Source organism: Lemur catta, chromosome 3 (genome assembly GCF_020740605.2).
Source record: "Lemur catta isolate mLemCat1 chromosome 3, mLemCat1.pri, whole genome shotgun sequence".
Taxonomy (NCBI): Eukaryota; Metazoa; Chordata; class Mammalia; order Primates; family Lemuridae; genus Lemur; species Lemur catta.
This window is the reverse complement of record NC_059130.1, coordinates 47,202,799-47,229,301: the sequence shown is the minus strand read 5'-3', so window position 1 is coordinate 47,229,301 and position 26,503 is coordinate 47,202,799. Positions and strand designations below refer to the sequence as shown.

At 39.0% G+C, this 26,503-nt stretch overlaps 1 pseudogene; it reads left to right on the top strand.

Annotated features, from left to right (window-relative positions):
• Positions 1-24,046: 24,046 nt before the first annotated feature.
• On the top strand, positions 24,047-24,196 carry LOC123636070 (annotated as a pseudogene).
• Positions 24,197-26,503: the final 2,307 nt, after the last annotated feature.

Below are 26,503 nucleotides of genomic sequence, written 5' to 3'. Positions count from 1 at the left end.
ATCCCAGAGTGCTAGGATTACAGGCGTGAGCCACTGCACCCAGCCTGATTTCCTATTTTAGATTGGCTTCATTTAGAACAGGAGTTTCTTGTAGTTTTTTTTCCTAAAGATTTTAGTTGCCTTTCCCTCTCTTTTTTTATTGCATTGTAAACTCTGCTATCTCCTAAAGTGCTTATTATCTTTATCTTATGGATCCAATACTTTCTTAAATTTTTCTGAGTTTTTGAGGGGTTTTGTTTTGTTTATACACTTTTCTGTTCTATGAATTATCTATTTCCTCAGGAGTCAGCTTTTCATTTTATTTTAGTTTTGTTGTTGTTGTTCATATTGTAGGATTATTGCAAAAAATGTCAGGGGATTTGGCTGCTTGTTGCAATTTAAGAATGAGACAGTGGAAAGTCCGACAGGGCCTCTGTTTAAAAGGACAGGGCTTGCTGTTAGACCAGCTTTTCTTTAGAGTGTGTGACTGTTGGAGAATCAGCCCAGCCATCCTGCTGGTTTCCAAATACCAAAGAGTTAATCAATAGATCTAAACACGAACCTACAGGTGAACTTTGAGTATCACTGAAGGCACAAATAGACATGGAAAAATTTCAAGTGCAGCCACTAGGCCAGGTTGCAGAATGTAAGCTGGGAGTGAATCAGCCCCTAGCAGAAGCTCTGTATGAACCCCAAGCTGCAGCCAATTCCTGAGACAGCCAGATTTCAAAGACCTGCTACAACTGCCACCAAGAACCCAGAGTTGCTGCCCACCCAGTGCCAGGAGCCAAGTGCCATGAGCAGGACTCTCCGATAGATGGGTAGAAGGGCCAGAAGGCCAGAGGCCAGCAGGGCTCAGAGTTGCCCTTCAGGAGCAGGAGCTACAGCTTCTCCTCTCAGGGTTTTATTTTTGGGCTCTCTGTTGCATCCTCAGCTCCAACACCAGGGCCAGACACATAGTAGGTGTTATAAATGTAAGTTGAGAGACTCCCAAAAGGCAAATTCTGAAGACATAATCAAACGTAACTCAATAAAAAAGAGGAAGAAGCATCTGTGACACAGATCGTTAATTTTCCCCCATACTCGTTCTTGCCTTCTTCCTTTCAGTAATAGAGCCTCTTCCCCTTTTTCTGCAGGGCAAATGCCAGCTCATCAAAAACTGCACTTCTCAGCCTCCCTTGCATCCAGATGATACGATTAAAGTCTCACCAGTGGAATATGAGAGATGGAAAACGCTTGGCCCTTAGATGATCTTGGAAAGCAAGACCACTAACGGGCTTTGGGTTGCCTGTGTACTGTTGTGTAAAAGAGAAGTAAAATTCCCTCTTGTATTTTGGGGGGCTTTTGTGCAGAGTTGCCTAGCCCCTAACTAATACTGCATCCAAACAACAGAATTTGACTACTAAGGGAGTTCTGCAATGAGACAGATTTTAAACAGATGACTATAAAAGAATGACACCAAAGCATAAGACTTATGAGAGACCCTAAAGTCCAGAATTAATTGAAGTATTTTAATATGCTAAGATTAATGAGGAGGGCTTAAAGTACAAAAATGAGGAAGATATAATCTGAGTAAAAGAGGCAGATGGTAAACTAAAACATGGCAGTGGAAAAGAGAACATCTCAACATTTATTTTACTTTTTCTCCACTGAAGAGAATGATTTTGAAAATGGAGAGACTAAAACAAACACAATCAGGGGAGAGAAAAGGAAGAAGAGAGATGATGAGAGCAGCCTTTGCATCCCAGGCCCCAGGTACCTTCAGTCCTTCACTCGAAGCCTTGGTTTTCCTCGGTTCATAAAGTTATTCCTAACAGAGCAGCTGTCAGTGATAGATTCAAACAGAGGTGCCTTAAAAAGACTATTGAATATATGCTGTAGAGGTAGAGGGCAAGGCCTTCAAAAGGTATATGGGACAAATGGCCTGGTTCAGGAAAATTACTCGGATTTGAAGTTATTTGTTCACTCACTGTCTCCCTTACACGCATATGCACCCTGCTTCTATTAAGATGTAAACTTCAGGAGAGCAGAAACATTGTCAGTCTTGTTTTCAGTGTTCCTAGCTACAAGAGTGATCCACTAAGAGAAGTGCTCGATTCACTTCCTCTGGGCTCAGCAAACAAGCATGCTACTATTAATATTTCTCCCATCTTAACAGATTTTCTTCATTCCATTTCCTCTGCCTATACTCCCTGTATTAGCCTGTTCTGGCTGCCATAACAAAATACCATTGGTTGGGTGGCTTAAAACAACAGGTATTAATTTCTCACAGATCTGAAGTCTGGGAAGTTCAAAATCAAGGTGCTGATTTGGTTGCTGGTGAGGGCTCTCTTCCTGGCTTGCAGATGGCTACCTTCTCGCTATGTCTTCACATAGCATTTTCTCTGTACATGCTAGAGAGATCTTTCGCTCTTTCTTTTCCTGCAAATCTACTAATCCCATCATAAGGGTCAACGTTCATGACCTAATTTAACTCTAATCGCTTCCCGAAGACCCCATCTCCAAGTACCATCACATTGGAGGTTAGGGCTTTAACATATGAATTTGGGGGTACACAAATATTCAGCCCATAATGTTCCACCTCTGGCCACCCAAAATTCATGTTCTTGTATGCAAAATATATTCATTCCACATTGCTGTACCAAAAGTCTTAACTCATTCCAATATCAACTCTAAAGTCTAAAGTCCAAAGTCTCACTTAGAAATCATCTAAATCAGCTATAGGTGAAACTCGAGATATGATTCATTCTGAAGCAAAATTCCTCTCCAGCTGTGAACCTGTGAAACCAAACAAGTTATGTGCTTCCAAAATACAATGGTGGGACAAGCATAGGATAGACATTCTTATTCCAACAGGAAGAAATAGGAAGGAAGGAAACATAATTGGTCTCAAGCAAGTTCGAAACCTAACAAGGTGGGCCAAATAGTGGCTCATGCCTGTTATCCTAGCACTCTGGGAAGCCTAGGAGGGAGAACTGGTTGAGCTCAGGAGTTCTATATCATCCTGAGCAAGAGCAAGACCCTGTCTCTACAAAAATAGAAAAATTAGTCTCTACTAAAAAGATAGAAGAATTAGTTGGGTGTTGTGTCACATACCTGTGGTCTCAGCTATTTGGGAGGCTGAGACAAGAGAATCACTTAAGCCCAGGGGTTTCAGTTACAATGATGCCACTGCACTCTATCCAGGGTGACAGAGTAAGACTCTGCCTCAAAAATAAATAAATAAATAAATAAATAAAAACAAGAAAAACAAAAAACCTAATAAGATGAATTCCATCGGATCTTAAGCTCAAAAATAATCTTCTTTGGCTCCATGCCCTGCCTTCTAAACCTGGGAGTATGGGGGTGAGAGAGTAACGCCCACAAGGCTCTACAGGGTGGTCCTGACCCCACAGCTCTGTAGGGAAGTCCTGGCCTCAGGGCTTTCGTCAGATGCTGTCTGGCCTGTTGAAACTGAGATGGTGGCCCTGATGATCTCTGAATCACCTGCAAGGTCATTTTCCCTTCTTCTCAAAGAACAGGGCACGCAGCTGAATGGTTCTATCATCCTATCCTGTCAAACCCAAAAAGTCCAATATTCTTCCTTCATTTTGTCCCACCTGCACCCTCTCAGTTCAAACTGGCAGTGTTTCTGCTCCTACAATCTTGTGAACTCTTTATGAAGTGATAGCGCAACCACACTCTTCGAGTTCTCTTCAGAACATGCTTTTGCATTTTTTGCAATATGGATAGGCTGAATTTTCCAAATCTTCAACTCTCATTCTTTTTTGCATAACAATTTTTTCTTCAGTTCATCTCCCTCCTCTCCTATTTTGCTATAAGCAGTCAGGAGGAATCAAGATACTCCTTCAACACCTTGCTTAGAAACATTCTCAGCTAAATATCCAATTTCATCACTCACAAGTTCTACTTTCCAGAAACACTAGAACACAAACACAACTCAGTAAAGTTCTTTGTCACTTATAATAAGGATTGCCTCTCCTCCAGTTTCCTATAACACATTCTTTATTGCCATCTGGGACCTCACCAGAATTGTCCTTAATGTTTATATTTCTAGCATGCACCTCAAAACTCTTCCAACCTCTACACAATACCCAGTTCCAAAGTCACTTCCACATGTTTAGGTGTTTGTTACAGCAGTATCCCTCTTCTCAGTACCAAAATCTGTATTAGTTTGGGTTCTCCAGAGAAACAGAACCAATGACAGATATAGACAGAGAGATAGAGATAGATATATAAAAAGACTTATAAGGAATCAGGTCATGTGATTATGGAGGCTTAGAAATCCCAAGATTAGCAAACTGGACACCTAGGAGAGACAATGGTATGAGTTCTAGTCTGAGTCCAAAGGCAGGAGAAGTTCGATCCCAACTCAAAGATAATCAGGCAGAGAGAGAATCGTCTCTTGATTCTCTGTTCTATTCAGGCCTTCAGTGGATTGGAGGAGACCCAGCACATTGAAGAAGACAATCTGCTTTATTCAGTCTACCAATTCAAATGTTAATCTCATCCAGGAACAGCGTCACAGACACTCAGAATAATGTTTAGCCAAATATCTAGGTATCCCATAGACCAGTCAAGTTGACACATAAAATTAACCACCATACTCCCTGACTGCAGTTCTTCCCATTCTCAGTTAAATCCACTCAAACAGGCATCTGTCCTCACCATTTCATGGAAACTACTTTGTTCTAGGTCACAATGTCTTCTATTTTGTCAAATCTGAATTCCTCATCTTAATTGACATATTAGGAGGATTTGACACCATTGATCACCTTCTATTCCTTGATATACGTCATTTGACTCCCAGGACACCACACACTGTGGTTTTCCTTACTACACTGGTTCATCTTTCTTGGCCTCCTTTGCTGGATCCTCCACTTTTTCTATGATCTCTTCATATTAGAATACCTAAGGTTTTAGTCCTTAGACATCTCTTCCTACACTCCATTGAAAGTTATATTTAATCTCATTACTTTAAACAAAGCTGTATGTCCACAACTATCTTTATAAGTTATATCTTTAGCCCCAACCTCTCTGCTGAACTCTCTACTCATATGTTCCATCACCTCTAATAGACATCTCAACCTCATCATGTCCAAAATGGAGCTCCTCATCTCCTTCACTTCCAAACCTGCTCCACTCACAGCCTTCTCTAACTCAAAAGGTAACTTTCTTTCATCTTACTTGATTTCTCTGTGATGTTGGATACTATTGATCATTCCAGGTTTCTTGATACTTACTTTCTTAGCTTCTGTGACTCCACTTTCTCCTAGCTTTCTTCCAATGGCTCTGACATCCTATAACAAGGCTCTTACGTAGACTTCCACTAATATTCTTAAAGTTTAGGGTTTAAATGTTGATTTCCTCGGACTTCCCCTCTCAAATCTGTTTCCCCAACCACCCATTCATTCCCCAAGCTCAAAACCTGGTGTTGATCATAGTCTTCTCCTTTCACTTACCCTCCGCATTTTACTGATCATCAATTCTTGTGGATGCCACTTCCATAATTGTTCATATTCTTCCACGTTTTTCTATCCCTGCTGCTACTATCTTAATTCAGGCCCTCATTGCTTTTTGTCTCCCTACCTCTAATAGTGTTTCTTCTGATCTATATACTACACTGGTTTAGATGTATCTCTCTAAAACACAAATCAACATACAATTTCTCTGGTTAAACTTTTTGCCTGCTTAAAATGCTTACATATTTAAAATATATTGTTTTCTGATCCAGTCCGAGCTCTATAATGTATCAGTCAAAACCCTTTAGAATATAATTCCCACTTACCTCTCTGGCATCATCTGCCACTTACACAGACACTTTCTTTGCTCCCACCTTTCAAAACCTTTTGCAGTGCCCCAGATGTTTCAGGCAGCTTCACATCTCCAGACTGTCCCACCTAACATTTCCTCTGTGTTCTCTCCATATCCTCATCTAACCAATCCTTCCTGTTCTTCAAAACACAGCTCCATTATCACCCCCTCAGTTGATTAATTATGTTTATCTGCTTTCCACTAAAGGCTATAAGATCACTATGGGCCAGATCTGTATCTTACTAGACCTTATGACCCTTATGCTTAGCAAACATAAAGGGGTTGTTGGACTAATTAATTAATTAACTAATTGATAATCAATATGTCTACTTCCTCCAATCAACAACGTTAAACCCAACTACTCCTCCACATAAACTTGCACATGCTTAGTCTTCTGATAGATCAGGCTTTGCCCCTCCTCTCACTCCTAAGTTTGCCTTCATATGCCCGTCTTAGTGCTCTAAGAATTTACCCAAGTTCCATCTTTCCACGAGGCTAATAAAGAACAGCAGGAACAAAATGAGAGCTCAGCCTCACCAAGTAAGTAGGATCTAGATCTAGGTTTAATATCCAGCGTGACCTGGGCATATGCATTTCCATAAGTAATCCGGCTGTGCTAGCCTCTGTTCCAGTTTTGCTGGCCCATTTTGTGCATCTGGGCTTTAGTCTTGGTCTGCCTCCCTACTGTTCTACAGAAACACTAGAGACCTGATAACTTTTGTAACTCATTCTAAGCTTCTTCTCTGGGATACTTGATCTTATTTCTCTTATCTCAGTTATTGCCTAGGGTTTTCATGACCAAGATGATTTTTTGGAGCCACGCTGGCACTTCATCTGAATTAAAATATTGCCTCTGGTCTAAGTCTTTTATTCCTCCTCTATTGGACAGTGGAGGTTGCTTTGTGTTGAGATTCCAAAACCAAGATGGGGGAGGGGGGGAGATAAAGACTGAAGTATCAGAAGATGCAGTATGGGCATGTTCATGTTCAGGAATAGTCTAGGGTCAAATACTGCAGCATACTATACTTTGGCAACATGTTACCCATCAGGAGGGTTATTTCTATAGACTGATCAATTCTGCATGGAACTGCACAGAACTATCTTCCTCCCTTTACCCACTGCCTTTTTGTTTGAAATTGAGTGTGTTTTACAGCCAAGCTTGCTTCAATTATACCTAGTAGATAATATATGAGCATTCCTCGGGTTTAAATATATTAACATTTAAGCCTATGAACCAGAGCTGAGTAAATGCTATTCTGGTTTTCAAAAAGAGGAGTAAATTAAATTCCAGAAACAGCAGAGTTTCATGGCAAACTTCTACAAAACTCTGAAATGAATAAACTAATAGATATGGTATGAGAAAGTCAGTGTTAATCACTAGGAGCAGCTTAGTTCATAATCACTCTAGGTTAACTTCCCCTATATTTATCAGCTGGTTTGTCAGAAGCATGCCATTGGCACAGCACAACTGGCTCTCCAAGATCATATATTGAATTTGATGTAGTTTTAAAACTCCTTGTTGAATTTTGGTATCAAGTTGATGGTCAGGGATAAGGGGAGTCACTCCCTGTCCCCACCCCTGACTTTTAGCACCACTTTGATGCTCTTAGCCAAATGTTCCATAGGAATGAAGCATGTTCATAAATTAAGAATGAAGTTTCACATCAGTCACGATAACTGTAGCTGCAATAATGTGATGCAACTAGAAATGATAAACTATCTAACAAGGTCTGAGGTTTCAGCTTTAGGTTAAGTTTTGCCCACTGCTGGGTTCAAGACTATCCACGTGTATTAATTACATAAGCAAGCCCCACAGAACTTTCTTAGTATGAAAAGCTGAGATACCACCTGAGAGAGAACTTATCCTAAGGGAATTAGGCATAATAAGCTGATTCAGTAGCAGCCTTAGTGGGAAAGGAGAGACAATTCTGAACACAGGATGGTGTTTGTCAGTTATATTTATTTCCAAGAACAGTCCCCAGGGACTTACATTTCACTCCTAGGAAGAGGTGAGTGACATAAGTAAAACCGAACAATTGTGTATTATCTATTATCAGTTATCTATTGCTGCATAACAAATTACCACACATTTACTGGCTGAAACAACACACATTTACAAATCCTCCTCTACTTATGATAGGGTTAGATCTGAAAAATCCATTGTGAGTTAAAAATATTGTACATCAAAAATGCATGTAATGCATCTAACCTACCAAACATCGTAGCTCAGCCTCGTCTACCTTGCATGTGCTCAGAATCCTTACATTAGCCTACAGGTAGGCAGAATCATCTGGCAACGCAGTAACTGTGGAGCACAGGTTGTTCACCCTTGAGATCTCGTGGCTGACCAGGAGCTGCATCTCACTGCCACTGGCCAGCATCCAGAGGAGTATCGTACCACATATTGTTAGCCCAGGAAAAGACCAAAATTCAAAATTCAGAGTGGTCTCTGCTGAACATTTGTCACTTTTGTACCGTTGTAAAGTCAAAAAATTGTAAGTCAAACCATTATAAGTTAGGGACTGTCTGTATGAACTCATGGAATCTGGGCACAGGTTAACAGAGTCCTCTGCTTCAAGGTCTCTCAGGAGGCTGCAGTGAACGGGTTGGCCAGGACTGGGAACTCAACTGGAGAGTGATCTGCTTCCAAGTTCCTGTGGTTGTTAGCAACATGCAATTCCCCATGTCCTGTTGGACTGCGGGCCTCAGTTCCTTGCTGGCTGACAGCCAGTAGCCACCTTCAGTTCTTTTTCACTGAGCCTCCCCAGCATGGCTGCTTGCTTCATGCATGCAAGCCCAGAAGGCAAGCAAGAGAATGTGCTAGCAATACAGAAGTTACCATTCTATGCAATGTAATTATGGACATGACGTCCCATCACCTCTGTCGTATTCTATTGGTTAGAAGCTAGTCACGGGTCCCACCCACACTCAGGTGAAGGGATTACACAAGATGTGAATATCAGGAGACAGGCACATATGGGGACCATTTTAGAATCTCTCTGCCTCAAACTGGTTCATCAAAAACTCTAAAAGTCATTGGGGTATGAGCAGCATGTTTTAGCAGAATATAACATAGGAGAAGAGAAAAGTATTTAATAGTGAAATCTGGTTGTGAGTCTGAGAGCACAGGGAACTCAGAGGGATTTAGGGGACAATCGGAGCTGAAGGACACTAAAACAAATTTAACATTCTTTGTATTTTGGCTTAGTACCAGCCTTAAAAGGGAGACTAAGTTTGAATTCAATAAATATAAATAACCACATGGTGGCAGCAGATGCCAGGAAATTCTAAGTGTTACGCACAACTGAGGGTTCAGAAGAGCAAGTTTATCTCCCTATATGGCAACTCATGTTTTCCCTTCAGTCTGATTATTGGGAGGAAAGGGAAGTAACTAGTATTTTGGTGTGGGTTTGGCTTTGTTATTAATTTTGAAATATACTTTTAATCACTGGGATCTCAGAAACTACTAGTTCTCTAGAACTGTAATTGTGAAAGAACTTGTTTATAGCTTTAACAAAATGAGAAACTCTTCCCAAATAAAACTTGTTTTGAAGTTTCAAAAAAAAAAAAAAAAGAAAGATAACCTTGGGATTTTTTTTTTTCTTTTGTGGTGATGGTAGGGTTTTTTGTTTTGTTGTTGTTTGATTTTTGTTCTGCAAAGTCAACCAAATAGCTCTTCTTAGTTATGCATCTATAAGCTCAGTACATCCTCAGTTCTGGAGAACAGGTGGGCGAGAATTCATTCAAAGTCAGCCTCTCCTTTTAGTATATCTGCAGGGAGAGAGGTTTTGTTTCAGGAAACTTGAGACCTTCCTCAAGAGAGGAAACCAATATGCTACCCCATTTTTCTCTAAGATTTAGAGTTAGGAAGCTTGGACTGTGTAGATTTAGGCTAGTCATAGTTGAAAGTCAATGAGTTTTCTGAAATAAAGTTATCATGAAAGCATAAAGAGGGGACCAATGCCCAGCATTGAGTCCCAGAACTGTGCAAACGGAGGGAAAACTGTGATTTTTTTTTTTTTTTTTAGTCCATGAGGCAGTGTATGATGGAATCTGCCCTAAACCAGCCTACCTGGGGACAAATATGCACTCAGGAGAAGTCACTGCATGATATTTAAACAATTTTTTTTTTACTGAAGTCTAATCTTTAGAGGCCCAGGCTTACTGCAACAGAAAGTCCATGAAGTGGTGGACTCCAGAATTTAAACTGAACCTGCTCCCTGGATAGGTCTAATAGATTCAAATCCTGAGAAAGTGGTTGGGGGAAGAAATGAAAAGAGTAATGAGTCTGGAGCTATGATCAGTTTGAAAAGACCTTTTTTCACTATGAGTAACCTCAGGAAAATGAGACTGTCTATCCCCAAATATCAGCTATTGCTGGTGCTCCACGGGACAAGGCACCTCCAGTGAGGACTTTTCAACAAGCTAGCATCAGGCAGTCTGGATCAATCACACCCACACTGTCCTCACTTGCTCCTAAGTACTGATAACAAGTACATGAGGATTCTTGGACAAAAAAAAAGGAAGGCATTGAGGGAAACAGACCTGAATTGCTGTCAATATAGGCTTGTAGACCTCAATGCTTTGTGTTCTGCAGCACTAATGGGAGCTATTTCCGCCCCAAACTGTAACAGTGTTCACCTCAAGTATTTTCTTTTTAAATAAGAAGGTTTGAAAGGAGGGCTTCACAACTAAAAATAACTCAGCCAACATAGTGTTATTCCACACCTCAGGCAGCCTCCATCCATTTGATACAGCTGTCTGCTCATGTCTGCCAACAGGACAGTTAAAAATAGATGGCCAGTCTCCTTTAAGGGTGTTGCATGATTGATTTCTATAGTTTCCCATACTCATTTGTCTAGATTAGTTTTCTCCAAACATTTTTGCTGTGCTTCCTTAAAAGTAATTTGAAAACTCTTGTATCCTTCACAAATTCTCCAAGCTGACCACCTAATATTTTTTAGTATGTTTAGACAGCTAAAAAGTTTCTTTAGCCATAGGTTAATATTATCTTATTGCTATTATAGAATGAGTCAGGATTTACCTATTGCTGTTTTTCATCTATATTTATAGCACTAAAATACCTTCTTCTTATACATAAGTAAATGAGATTGGAAGTTTTGTTAGCAACATCGATTCTTTAAACTCTTTCTAAGTTAAATGTCAAAGAACATATAATGATCAATTGTAAAAATTGTTTTTAATTATGTATTTAGATGACAATCTATTAAGGTCCAACTTAGATTCTGATACAAGCAATGAATTGGAAGCCACCTGACTTACAAATGAGTTTATTCCTCTCTCATTTAAATCATTCATTTTCAGAGTTTCTGGGAAGTATACAACAATGGTTATATCAGCCAGGCATGGTGGAACACACCTGTAGTCCCAGCTATTCGGGAGGCTGAGGTGGGAGGATCACTTGATCCCAGGAGTTTGAGGCTGCAGTGAGCTATGATTGTGCCACTGCACTCCCGTGTGGGTGACAGAGTGAGATCCTATCTCAAAAAGATAATAATAAAAAATTTGGCAGGGCACAATGGCTCATGCCTGTAATCGCAGCACTTTGGAAGGTCAAGGTGGAGGATCGCTTAAGGCCAGGAGTTTGAGACCCGCCTGGGCAATACAAAACCCCCGTCTCTACAAAAAATTTAAAAATAGGCCAGGCATGGTGGTGCATGCCTCTAGTCCCAGCTATTTGGGAGGCTGAGGCAGGAAGATCGCTGGAGCTCAGTCTTTTGAGGCTACAGTGAGCTATGGTCACCCCACTGCACTCCAGCCTGGGGTGGCATAGCACAGAGACCCTGTCTCTAAAAAAAGAAAAGAATGGTTATATCGACTTACCAAATGACTATTAATTTGACTATTTCTCCTTCACCTTCTTATAGCACTAAAATCAGAGGAAACCAATGTAAATATGATCTCTTGAATTAGAAATCCTGAATTTTTATATTTTTCTTATTAACTGTGAACAAAGGCTACATATTTGGGACAAATTTCAACCTTAGGTCATCATTACATGTTTTGAAAGGGAATCATATACAAGAAAAACAGAACAAACAACTGAGAATTATGTTACAAGAATATATTAAAATTTTATTTTCATGATTTAAACTGATTATATATTTTATATTTCATAATTAGAATAACATATTAACATTTGAGAGGGAGGAATTAATCTTAATTTTATTATTTTTATTTTTTTTGGAGACAGAGTCTCACTCTGTTGCCCGGGCTAGAGTGCCGTGGCATCAGCCTAGCTCACAGCAACCTCAAACTCCTGGGCTTAAGTGATCCTACTGCCTCAGCCTCCCGAGTAGCTGGGACTACAGGCGCACGCCATCACACCCAGCTAATTTTTTCTGGTTTTAGTAGAGACAGGGTCTTGCTCTTGCTCAGGCTGGTCTCGAACTCCTGAGCTCAAGCGATCCTCCCGCCTCAACCTCCCAGAGTTCTAGGATTACTGGGGTGAGACACCACATCAGACCAGAATTAATTTTAAAAAGATGACTTTCTAAAGTTTAGGGTATTATATTATGGGTTGCAGTTTTTTAATATTTTGTCCCACATCCCATATATATTAATGTAGGTCCTGGTTTATTTAAGATCATGAAAAGCAATGATAAGAAAAACAAAGAGAAAGAATGAGAGAGAAAGGTATCAGGCCCAATGATGGTTTCAAGTTTTATTTAGCTAGAAGGCTATGAAATTTGAGGAGCAGGCCTCTTAAAGAAAAAAAACACAACATTATAAATAACAAATTAGATATGAAAGTAAATATTTACTATAAGAACAAAATCCCAAATTGCAAATTTTTAAAAGATGAGAAATTCCAAAAACATCATACAACCCAGAAAAATGATATAACAATATTGCTAATTTTAGAGTTTTCGGCTGGATACTTTAATTACTTCATCAAATGACAATGCATTTTTACATCATTTTCTATAAGAAAAATAGGAAGATAATTGAGACTTTTATTACTTTTATTACTTTTTATTACATAGTTTTATGTATGTATTGTAATACATACATAGGTGATGTATTTTCTTTTTATTATTGATCTTTCTGTTTCATCATCATTGGTAATTACTAGTTAAGCCACAGCTATCATTTCCTTCCAGTTTCTAGTTAGGAAGTGCTTCTTGCCAGGAGTGCTTCTTGGAGACAGGAAGTGCTTCTTGCCAGGGCAAGCCGTTTGACTGACAAGGCTACTGTGATAGCACCTGAGTCAGCTTGGCCAGGTTCTTCCTGCTCTGCTTTCTCATCCACCTGAGTGAGTGTGTTGCTCTGACGTGATGCCCTGAAGTGTAACTCACTATTTGGCAAGAGTGGGAGTCTGGGAGATAAGGTAGTCAAACAAAAATTGTCATCACTCCAACCATACCGTACTACTGAATTCAGAACATTCTCCAAGATTCAAATTACCCCATTTCTAATATCATGTCTCACCCTTAACAGACATACACATCAGACAGGGAAAGACAATGGCCTAGAAGTGTTGATATACTATGATTAAAAAGAGGCTTCTCCAACCCCAAGATTTTGATTGTTCCTTTGAAGTTTTTATACTCCAGGGCAATGCATTATAGAATATTTGGGATGGATAAGTATTCCCTTCTTTTGGTAAGTGGGTAACTGTGAAAGAGAACTTGGGCAAGGGGAAAGGAGAAACAACATTATCTCTTAGTGGTTGGATGTCTTGTTCTCTGAGCCTATATTGTCCTCTGTACTGAGCCTGAATCAATACAGTTACTTGCATTGTTCAAATCTTCTATATCTTTACTAATATTTTGTCTGCCTATATGTTGAAATATTCCACTGTGACTACGGATTGTGTCAGTTTCTGTTGTTTAAGCCTGTTATGCAGTCTGTGATGTTTGGTTAAGGCAGCCTGAGCTGACTAATACGAATATTACTATACTATTTCATCAATATTTCTTCTAGGCTTTAGATGTGGCAGGGTAGTTGTCAAATTGTTAGTGTCAAATAATTCATAGTGATTCAAAGAACCCAGTAACCTCAGTGCCAGATAAATATTCTTATATGCATGCTTGCAGAGCCAGGTTTGCTTATCAGATTTATATTTATTTGGTATCTCATCATCATAAAATTGAGTTCTTGCAGGTTTATTTATAAGATCTTATGTGATATTTTAAGTACTAAAATGGTTCATTAATATATATATAATCCTGAACCTCCAAGACAAAAATGTTTTTTTCATTGTCTGTTATGTAAAATTATATCTACTTTTTATGTATTTAATACAGAAATTTGAATTTGAATATATTCTTCAAATTTGTAGCATTTCAACTCAAAGACTCTGACCATTGATTCCTTTATAATAAACTCAACCAATATAAAATATTGTTTGAATTCTCCTAGAGTTAGGAAGTCACCTATTTCGTAGCATAAGTTGTGCAAATGAAAACAGTGACCATGGCAACGTTGTACAAGTAAAATAGAGAGTATACTAGACTCATTTTAAAAACACAATGCAAATAAATAAATAAAAATTAAACATTAAAAAAATAAAAACACAATGCAGACAGAATCTCTACTTTTTTATCTACACAAATGATCTGTAGTTTTTTAAATGTGCTTTGCATTTGTATAGCATTTATTTTTTCCAAACGCTTTACTTTATACATTATTCTGCCCATTATGTGTCATGGACTATGTTGGCACAGAGAATAAAATGGTAAGCAAAAATAGTGGAAGAGACAGGTGATAGTTAAATTTTTAAAAATTGCAGCAGACATATAGTGCTTACCATGCTCCGGGCACTGTTGTAAGCATTGTATGTACACCAAATCATTTAAGACTCAAAACAACCCTTAAAGGTAAGTTCTATTACTATTCCCATTTTAAAGATGTGCAAACTGAGGCACCACAAAGTTAAGAGCCAAGATTCCAAGCCAAGAAGTCTTGGCTCCAAAATCCCTGAACTGAATCACTCAACTGTACTCTACTACTGCACTAAAGTGAATGTGAAACTGCTACTGTGCTATGCAGTACTCAGGAGATGTACACAGGCCTTTAAACACCCCCACAGTGGGGTACTGGACCTGGTTAAGAAGGTCAGAGAAGGCTTCTCTGAGAAAGTCTACCTGAGTTGAGATATTAAGGATGAATTAAGTAGGCAGAAAAGGGTAAGAAGAGCACTCTCTGCAGAGAGATCAACAGGTAAATAAAGCCCTGTGGAGTGGCATGGTGAGGACAAAGGACTGAACCAAAGCTAGTTGCCTAGAGTAGGAAGACAAGAGGGATGAAGGTACAGGATGAGGCTGAGGAGGGCAGAGAGGTGTAGGAGGTAGGGGTGGAAGCAGATCATTCAGCCCCTTCTAGGCTAATTCAAGGAATATTGTTTTCATCCTGTCTGTATTATTCTGATTAAGATCTAATTTTCTGCTTCGAAAGGTAGATTTAGAAGTGGGTTTTTTTCCTCTTAAAAGGGAAGGCTATCAAATAGCGATAAAGACTCACAAGGTATGGATAAACTACTGTGCCCAGCTTTTTTATCACTGTTGGTGGGAAGGGTTAGCCTGCTCCCCACGCTGCAGCCAGCCCATCACAGCTGGAAGCAAAAATATAAAGATGGAAATTAAAGCCTTAGATATGGATGGCATTCCTAGCAGCAAGAGAGCAGAGTAAGAAGAGAATACCAACATTTAAATGTCAATTGGCAGAGGATGACCCTGCAAAGGAATTTTTTTTTTTTTTTTTTGAGACAGAGTCTCACTCTGTTGCCTGGGCTAGAGTGAGTGCCGTGGTGTCAGCCTAGCTCACAGCAACCTCAAACTCCTGAGCTCAAGCAATCCTCCTGCCTCAGCCTCTCAAGTAGCTGGGACTACAGGCATGCGCCACCATGCCCGGCTAATTTTTTCTATATATATTTTTAGTTGTCCAGATAATTTCTTTCTATTTTTTAGTAGAGATGGGGTCTCGCTCTTGCTCAGGCTGGTCTCGAATGCCTGAGCTCAAATGATCCGCCCACCTCGGCCTCCCAGAGTACTCGGATTACAAGCGTGAGCCACCGCGCCCGGCCAGGAAAATTTTTTTAAAGCGAGAGAGAGGTAAGAAGAAAATTAAGAGAATGTTGTCATGAGAGACAAAAGAAAAATATTTCAAGAAGGAGAGGTTAACAATGTCAGATGCCAGTGAGATATCAAGTTAGATGAGAAATGAAATTCAACATCGTGAAAGTCATTAGTGACCTTAGCAGAAGCCAGGGAGATAGAGCAATTGTTCTCCACCGAGGGTGATTTTGCCCTGCAAGGGTCATTTGGCAACGTCTGAAGACATTTTTGGTGGCCACGATTGAGGATAGAGGGCTGCTACTGGCATCTAGTGGATAAAGATAGGGATGCTGCTAAATATCCTAAAATGCACAGGATGGTACTTCACACAAAAAAGAATTAGCCAGCCTAAAACCCCAATAGTGCTGAGGTTAAGAAACCCTGACATAGAGTAATGGAGGCAGAAGTTAGATTGGAGAGGGTTTAGAAATAAGTAGGGGGGAAGAAACAGGAATAGCAAGTATAGATAACTTCTGAAAAATTTGTCTGTAAAGAGGAAGAAATAGGGCAGTCACTAGAAGGGAATGAGGGAATCAAGTGAGACTTTTCCTTCTTCTCTTTCTCTTAATTAGGAGAATATTAAGCTGTTTTTAAAAGCTACAATTGAGGGAGAGTTTGGATATACAGAATAAGCTTTCATAACCCATGTCTCTGAGAAGGTGGGTATGGATAAAAATCAAAGCACCAGAAGATTTAGCCCTAATTATACCTGTATTGTAGCAGAAAGGCAACAGAATAGCAGGGATAGAGATGCAGCAAGGGTTGAGTGTTGAAAATAAGACAGGTGATGGAGTTTGCATTTAATGCCTTCCTTTTTTTCTCTATACAGTAGTCTCTTCTTTTCCATGGTTTCACTTTCCCTGGTTTCAGTTACCCAAGGTCAACCATGGTCTAAACATATTAAATGGAAAATTTCAGAAATAATTTGTAAGTTTGAAATTGCACTCCATTCTGAGTAGCATGATGAAATCTCATGTAGTCCAGCCCTGGACATGAATCATCCCTTTGTCCAGCATATCCACACCGAACATGCTTCCCATCTGTTAGTCGTTTAGTAGCTGTTGGGCTTATCAGATCAAAACAACATTGGCTGAAACAGTGGCTCATGCCTATAATCCCAGCTACTTGGTAGGCTGAGGTGGGAGGATCAATCAAGTCCAGGAGTTCGAGGCTGCAGTGAGCTGTGGTTGCACCACTGCACTCTAGCCTGGATGACAGACCCTGTCTCTAAAACAAAAACAAAACAAAAAACTCCCTAGTGTACATATGGTTTGGTACTATCTGTGGTTTCAGGCATCCACTGGGGGTCTTGATATGTATTCCACAAGGATAAGGGGGATGACTGTAAAAGAAGAGTCAAGGTCATCTTCTTAGAACAACAGGGGATGAAAGGAAGAAGGCGTGAAGAGGTTTGAAATAATTATGGAAAGTGGGAGAGACATTTGACTGAGAATCATTATGGGATTATTGGACGTGTTAAAGACCCATTTGAAGTTGCTTTCATTACTTTTTGGTGACATCAACATGCCCTATCGTGGAACTCTCTCCATCAGTGCTTGGTTGCTCTGGCACAGACACAGAGAAAGCAGTTTGGTTTACCCATGGTTGCAGTTCTCAGCAGATGTCACAAAAGAGACAGAGGGGAAAGTTTAGGGTACTGATAAAAGTAGCATTGAAAATATATCATGGAATTTTAGCTGAGCAAGGAGGAATATAGATAAAGGAGACAGGTGGATTGGAAGAATGCATGAATTAATGGACATATACAGGAGTACATTTTATCCAAAGCAAAATATGACTATGGCTAGTGACTTCAATCCATGTTACAAACTGAGATATGGAGCAGTTAAGTGAACTGTCCCAAAGCTAATTAATGATGGGGTACTGAAGGTACTATGCAAGACAAAATTTTATCATCATTGAAGGTGCTGTGCAAGATGGGTCCCTTTGTAGTGACCTCCTGAGGTTCACCAGCACTCAGGGAGAATTTTACAATATAACATTTTAAGGGTTAAGAAATAGGCAAACTCAAGGAGTTATCAACAAGTCACAGGTCCTTGGATTCTCCCATTGTTCCCACGAAGAGGTATGCTGGGGCCAAGACCACCTGTGGAGACTCAGTCCAGTATTCCAGGGAAGAGACCCCACCCGGCTGCTTTCTTATAGGGCAAGCGTGATAGTAACTTTATCAGAAGAGGTAATCAGACAACTTGAATGGTAGGCAGTCTGATTTTCAGGCTAGCTAGTTAGAGAAGGTAACTGAAAGCTAGCTGTCCAGCACCTAAGGACAGAAGGGACCATGGGAATTGTAGTTTCTACAAGAGAGAAATAATCTCATCAGCTTTCTAGGAAGCTGAGTTCAAGTGTGGTTTCTCCCACTGGTTGAAGGGTAATTCCTGGTTCCAGATGGCCCATTGGTTCGGATAGCCAAGAGCAAGTTCCACTTTCAGACAATGCTACCCGCTGTGTTACGAAATTCTATATATTACTCAATAAATGACATTTAGAATAGCTTATTAAAGTATCTTTCAGGATACTCCCCTCACTTTATTTCTTCATCATCCTGTGTGGGTTTTAGAATGAAGAAACAGAGGATATGGCTTCAAAATGAAGAGGTTCTTATGAAATAAACCATAATGTTGTCGGCACTTACCAACCAAAATAGTTTAAGCTTAACAGAGTATTTCTAAATGTGACTTCTGACACGCAAGCAAAAGTAGTACATACATAAATACCCAAATTTCAAAATGGCAACATGTACCATGAGGATTTTTCCTTTTATAACAAAGATGAGAAAAAATAGAAAACAAAGCTAAGAAAACAGAGAGGAGAAAATGTCTAATAAAGATTTTTTTCCCTTAATTGGCTTAGAGTTGTAGAATAAAACAGAAGACCTACGGCTAAGACACAGAAAACATAGCTACTTCTGGGAGAGATGAAATTTCTAAGGTCCAAGATTTCTATAATGTTATGAAAAGTCAAACAAAACAAAGGCATTACTTGTAACCAAAATGTTTGTACCCCGTAATATTCTGTAATTGAAAAAAAAAGTTGACAGAGAAAGCTAACGAGTAGTCTCTGTCTATGGCATTTTTTATTTAAGAAGTGCTCTAAAGCTACCTTAAAAATGCACAATATTTAAATTAAAGACAACTTACCTTTTATGATGGAATTCAATAGTAAATAGAGCCTCTGTACATCAACGTTGTCGAGGGAGATGTCATGGAAAAAAATCTGCAGATTGGTCACAGAGCAAATATGTCCCCTGAAAGTAGAGGTAATGCTTTGCCTCCAAAAGCAAAAATTATCAAGGAGAAAGAGGTAAAAAATACGGTGAATGCAAAAGAAAAGAAGCCCTGCTTCTCAGACAAAATAAGGAAGGGACAGCTCAGGGCACACAGTTATAGGTTTTAGAATTTAAAAAGTGTCCAACTGAATTGGCCTATCTGATGGCCTGCAGACCTTAGGAAAGTAGGAAGTAGAAGTAGGAAGTACAAGTCCCTAAAAATGGAGGCATAAACTTGAGGCACAAAGGCATGCCTCGTGCTTCTCAAACTTGAATGTACTTGCAAATTACCTGGAGATCTTGCCAAAATGCAGACTCTGATTCAGCCGGTTTAGCATTAGGAATGAGATTCTGCATTTCCAACATGCTCCAGATGATGCCAGTGCTGCTGGTCCTTGGATCACACCTTGAATAGCAAAGTACTGATGGCTCCTGACTTAACATAGCATCCACAGAACCCAAATAGAAACTCTCCACATATTTATTCTCCATAGAAACATACAGACCTGCACAAGATTAGGAAATGGTGGCATGGGAAAACAGAGTTTGCTACCATTACCAATGAGTCATTGAATTCATTTTTGCTTTGTGCCAATCAAACTTACTGACTTAATGCTGTTATGAGAATACCTGTGCTATTTTGCAGATAGTCCTAGAAGCACTGATAAAGCAGTATATGTTCACCTGGTAACAACCCATGGAAACACACATGAGGATTATTATAAAATGCAGTGGCACATATTTTACACAGGTAATGTATGGGAACTTCACAGTTGTAAATTCGTGGACTTACTTGGGCAGAGCATCTCATTTAAGTCTCAGGGAAAGCACATGCCTTATAAGTTGAATCATGTGCTCAAATACCCGAAGAGCACAGTTTCTTACTCCCTGCCCACTTATGCTCTGTCCAACAGGGAGAGCTAAAGACGTATGATCAGCAGCTGGAGCCCTGACAATGAGAACCATACCCCGAATATATTTAACAATCTAGAATTAGCCTGTTTTTCCTATGTTTCACATCTGAGGGACATTCCCCAGCCTATTAAATAGCAGCAGTCTCTTTCCCAAATCCCAAGCCCAATTCCCACTATGTTTCTCCAATCTTTTAGACTGAGCCACTACCCCAGGCCTGATTTGTGTTCCAATTCTGCAACTAAGATTAGAGCCTGGTGGGATCCTAGACAATACAACTTCTGGGGCCCTAATACTATGCCTAGTCCTTGTAGCCCCTTCTCTCAACCTTCTCACTGTAGGAGCTATTTCGTTTTTGGGTTTCTTTTTTTCCTCTCCACTTTCATAGTAATAGTTTTTTTGTTGTTGTTTTAGTTTTTTGTTTGGTTGGGTTTTTTTTTTGTTTGTTTGTTTTTTGAGACAGAGTGTCACTCTGTCACCTCAAGTAGAGTACAGTAGCATCAGTCTAGCTCAAAGCAACCTCAAACTCCCAGGCTTAAGTGATCCTACTGCCTCAGCCTCCTGAGTAGCAGGAACTACAGGCATGTGCCACCACACCCAGCTAATATTTTCTATTTTTAGTGGAGACGAGGTCTTGCTCTTGATCAGGTCTCAGTCTGATCTCGAACTCCTGAGCTCAAGAGATCCTCCCATCTTGGCCTCCCAGAGTGCTAGGAGTACAGGTGTGAGCCATCATGCCCAGCCTGTAGGAGCTATTTGTATCTACTACCGGTGGTCCAACTCTAACCCCAAGAACACAGATGCTGTCATTCAACTAAAAGTAGTTCAATTTAAGGCTACTGTTAATCACCCAATCAGATTGAATCCTTGCCTATTTTATGCCGGCCTGGATGGAATCCATGCTGTCTCTAAAATTGTGCTGTTTTATACTATAAAAACAGATTAGTCATATGGCCTAATCTATTCCCTTCATTTTTATTTAATTCCATAATACCTTGTACATATAAAATGTATAATTGGTTCCATAATACTCACACACCAAAACATCACATTATTTCACTAAATATGTCTCAGAGTTGCTGAGATATTCCATTTTTATCCAAGCTCATGGTACCTCAAATGAAGAGATGGGAGGCTAGAATTAAACATTACAGCTTTGACAGTGGTGGTGTGAGTGCTCCTGTGGCTGGGCCTCCAATTAGTGGAGAAGACAGCTGCAAAGAGTATCCTCAAGCTTACCTGGAGAACCGTCGGATCCATGATGGAGGACCAGCTCCTAATAGGAGTATTATGTAGCAGAAAGTACAATGCACTAAGGATGGACTAAGGATCAGAACTCCCTCTAACATTGTTGGAACCCACAAAGGACCCCTGGAATTCCTGCAAATTCCATGGGAGAGAGAGACCTGGTGGGAAGCTAAGCATCCCCAAAGGTTTTTCTCTTCCCAAGCCTACTTACCTTGTTGAGTAAGGGCACGCCAGGGCTTCCTTGACATTCTGCCCAGCAAGCAACTATCTCATGAGTTAGGTTGCCCAAAAGTGCAGTATCATCACCACTGTGCCTAGCAGAAATTCTTCTGCTTTCTGAAGCATAGATATTATCTCACTGCACATTCAACTCCTGATGCAGATTTTCTCCTATTTATGCAATCTACATTAGAGGTCATTACATTGACAAAAAAGGAAGGCCCTGAGAATGGCTGCTTAGTGGCTCAGCAGGGTCTGTAATCATTTTTTCTTTTTTTGTATTAAGAAAATACTGTAGAAGAATGCTAGTGTCTTTTCTGATATGTACTTTAGTGTTCTTCTGTTTATGTCACCATGCCTCCTAAACAGTACGGAATTATGAACACAAGACTGTTGTTTGACATTTTGATTTTAATGTTACTATTAAAACATGAAAGAACTAGAAAGTACTTCAAGTTTTCATTATCTTTTAAGTTTAAGTTTTATTTCACAATATCAAATCTTGCCTTGAGAAGGATAGAAAGAAGTCAAGGTGGATCCTAGGGAATATATTAAACAAATGTGGCATGATTTAAAAAATCAGTTCAAAGGCTAAATTTTGAACTGGTTCTGAATTTAGTGCATATTTCATACATCAGCACTTCAAAAATATTAATACCATTATTACCAAATCTAAGCCTCATATATTTTTTAAATGTAACTCTCTTACGTTTGAATCTCTACACAAAGAAAATTAAACCTTATTAGTATTTTTCTACATTACTAATGAAGTAAGCATTTGCCATGAAAGGACATGTAGGCTATGCTCATGAAATAAACTTTCCAAGGTGCTTGATTAATTTAATTTAGTGTTCTGTTGATTTTTCACTATGTTGTATTTAAGATATACAAACCCTTTACCACTGTGTAAGCAGGAAAATGACTCCCACAGTCACTGTAAATTGAGAAGAGGGCTTTTTTTTAACCTTAGGTAGTTAAAATAGATTGGCCTTTGTAGTTATACCGTTGACCTTTCCTCTGAGTATACTTTATCAGCAGTGGAATACTCTGTCAAGTGCTCTGGTAAATTAGGTTGTGTTGGTCATCCAACTGAGAATCTATAGAGTGGATATCAGTTGTGCATTATACTTCAACTAATTTTATTTTCACACAATGCACTATGTGAGGATCCATATAAAATAAAGACTTACTTTGAGGGATTAGTAAAAGTACCTTTATTTTCCAATCCTGGCTTTATATTACTGTTTGGCTATCTACCCTCAGACAATCTATCAGCTTAAAAATTGAGAATTGCATAATGTATGAGTCTTATAGCTTTGAAAAGAGAAAGCAATCAATAATGACATGGTAAAAAAGAGTACAATCTTCTCTTAATACCAAATTCTCAACCTTTCAGTTCAACCATACTGAGTCAAATGACACTATTGCTCACTTTTGCATTATTTGCAGAACTCAGATACGTGCATATTTATAATTCACAGTAAATTGTATGGAAGTTATTGAGTTTGATGAACTTTCTCTTAGGGCAAAGAAAGAGGAGAAAAGGTAGGGGATACACTATTGTTCTTTGTTTCCTCAAGATATTATTTAGTGTCTATTATACAACAGTCACTGTTCTAGGCATTCGGGATTCAGGAGAAAAAATATTATCTCCTCTCCATGAGCTCACTCTCTGGTAGGAAAGACCAACATATAACTCTTAGGTCAGGATACCTAATGCATTATTACAAATTCTTCCATTCTGAGAGGTTTGTTTGTTTTCCACCCTTCTGAGCTGGGCAAAGAAATCAGCTGTCAAATCAATTCCTAAACAAAATTTAGAAAATAAAAAAACTAACCAAATTTAATGAGAAGAGTGCTGCTTTTGAACAGATAGTAAATGCAGCATGGTTAATACTATGCTAGCCGCAGGCTTACCATACTGCCATGAGATACAGCAAATGCAAGCACTTTAACCTGTCCTGTAACACTTCAAAAAGGTAAAGGAAATTGTGTGTGTGTGTGTATAAAATGGAATATTATGCACACTTTTAAAAAGGACATTTTGTCACATGCCAAAATATGGATGAACCTCAACACTATACTAAGTTGAAATAAGTCAGTAACAAGAAAATACTGTATGATTCCATTTACATCAGGTACCTACAGCAGTCAAAATCATAGAGATAGAAAGTAGAATTGTGGTTGCCAGGAGTTTAGAAGGTGAATGGGGAATGGCAGCTATTATTTAATGAGTATAGAGTTTCAATTTTGCAAAATGAAAAGAGCTCTGGAGAGATGGTGGTGATCATGGCCCAACAATATGAATTTATTTACTTATTTTTCAATAGATTTAGGAGGTACAAGTGGGTTTTTTTGCACATGGATGAATTGTATAGCGATGAAGTCTGAGCTTTTAGTGTATTTGTCACCTGAACAGTGTACATTGTACCCAACAGGTAACTTTTCATCCCTCCCATCCCCTCCCATCCTCCCCCTTCTGAGTCTCTGAATAAAAAAATGTGCAATTATACTTACCTGGCAGGGGAAATACCATGATCATGAAGATGTTTTACCCAGGGTGAGGCTTATCTATTGCACTCCCTACAATTTCCCCAAATGTGGGAAACTCAACTGCGTAATTTGTGGTAGTATGAGACTGTGTTCATGCTCTCCCCTGTAAAAAAAAAAATAATGTGTAATTAAAAATGGTTAAAATTGTAAATTTTATGTTATGTATAGTTTATCACAATTTTTTAAATTAGGGGGAATAAAGAAATAAAGAAATGTAGCTTAGTGTTTTAGTTCTGGAAGCCTTGTTCCAAGAAATAGTCAACTGCTTACACAAAAGGGAAAAAAGAATAACAAGGAAAAAAATTTAAGATGTTAAAAAAGTTAGTCTATGTAAATTATTCACAAAACCAGAAACAAAAGTATAGATATTATAATATAATTTATTCAGTTATTCAATCCTTCCATCTTTCTTCATTCTTACAGGCATTATTAAATGCCTATAAGTGCCAGGCACTACACCAGGCAATGGAGATCCTAATGCAATAAAGTTAATATTTTTAAAGATATTAATGCACCTTTCTTATTTGCCTTTCCAACATACCAGACTTTCTCCATTCAGGCTGACACCCATCTGCTTCAGTAGGGGCCTTGGATTGTTACAGAATAAATGCATAGAGAAAAAAAATAATATTTAATATCTGACATTCAAAATAAAATTTTTCAGCAAGACTATAGGCATTTTTGAGCAATAAAAAAAAATCTCTAAGTTCTTTTATCTCTCATTTAACATATTAGGGATGGAGTCTAATGGACTAGTCCCTGAAAGGAAGGGGAACCCATGCTCTTGAGAGAGGGCTTGAGGGATTGTGAAGACAAAAAAAAAAAAACATAAAAAAGAAAGAGGGAGGTGAAAGGAACGGTCTGATATGTCTTGATAGAAGCAAGTTGGATAGGTTGAGGGGATCCCTAGGTTATAAACTCCATGTGTGCAAGGACTTTTGTGCATTTTATTTCTTACTATACCCCCAGTGCATAGAACAGTACCTAGTACATGGTAGATACAGAATTTGTTGAATGTATAGACGGCTTTTTGTTCTGCTCCCTGTTCTGCACTCTGGTTATAGAGAGCCATGCTAGGCAAAAAGAGGGTGGGCAGTCCCAAAAGGGGGGTCCCAGGATGGTTAAGAGGGTAAAACAAGGATATCAGTTACAGACAGGACCTGATTTTCATCCTTGGTACACATTTCACAGATCCACCATGGCAGAAGTGAGATGACTTTAGCAAAGGCTTATGAATGGTTGTCTTGGGCCTTAGACCATGTGGAGAACGTTTCAGATACTCAGAGGGGTCTTCAGTGAAAGTGGGAACTCAAGAAAGGCCAAAATAGCAGCAGGGATTGTGGAGGCACCTTTAAACTCTGAAGAAGCCAAGAAAGAATGATCAGGAAGTTATCAGCTACAGGCCAGTAGCTTGTGCCAATAGGATAACCAGGAATAAGACTTGACAGATATATTTTAGGTGATACCAACCCTTGCACAATGACCAGTCCCAATCACAGAGTTCAACCTCCACAGTGCAATCAGTTCATGTGAGAACCTGTTTCTTGTGCCAGATACCATCTTAGAATGAAGCAGAGAGAGAAAAGGGCATCGAAACAAAATAGAACAATATTTACAAAAGACGGGGTGAAAGAGATTATTTAAATCATTGGATCAGAATTAGTTTTAAAACATATTAGACTAAAATTATTTTTGTTTTCCCAGGCCTGCCCAGAAGTTGGGGAATGATAAAGTAGATCAGAGAAGCTTTCAAGGATAAAATATACTTTTCTTAATATATCTAAAAAGCGTGATTTTGTAACTCTGCCATCCAGAGACAGAAAATAGAGTGCCTGTCTCAAGGACTCTAGTGGGACAGGGAGAAAATTTAAAAAGCAGTTTTTATACATCGTACAACGTAAAATACAACAAAGGCGCTTAAAAGAGTACCTAGCCCCACAGGAGGGAGGACAAGACAGGCAGAAATTTCCTGAAGGATATGTCTTGAGATGATTGACTCTTAGATGAGCCAGAATATCTCTCAAAGCAAGAAAACAAACTCACTGTTGTTACAACCATATATAAAGTCAACAACATTACAGTTCAATTTATAAATCCCTTACTGATTACCAGGCCATGGGAATAAAGTCAGTGCCCTCAGATACAGAGTATACCAAGAGGAATCACTGAGAATGCAATTCAAGGCACATTCATCCACTTTGTTCGCTATGTGACAACTTTCATAAGTTACTTAATCTTGGAAATTCATTTTCCTTATCTTTAAATTGCGAGGAATAATATTGTTGTTTTAGCAACTGAGTTAGCATAGTAATGGGCTTAGTATTAATATATAGGACCTGGCACCTTTTAGATGCTCATTAAGTATTAGCTGTCGTCAACTATTTATAGGACATGTATTAATTTTCAAAATATT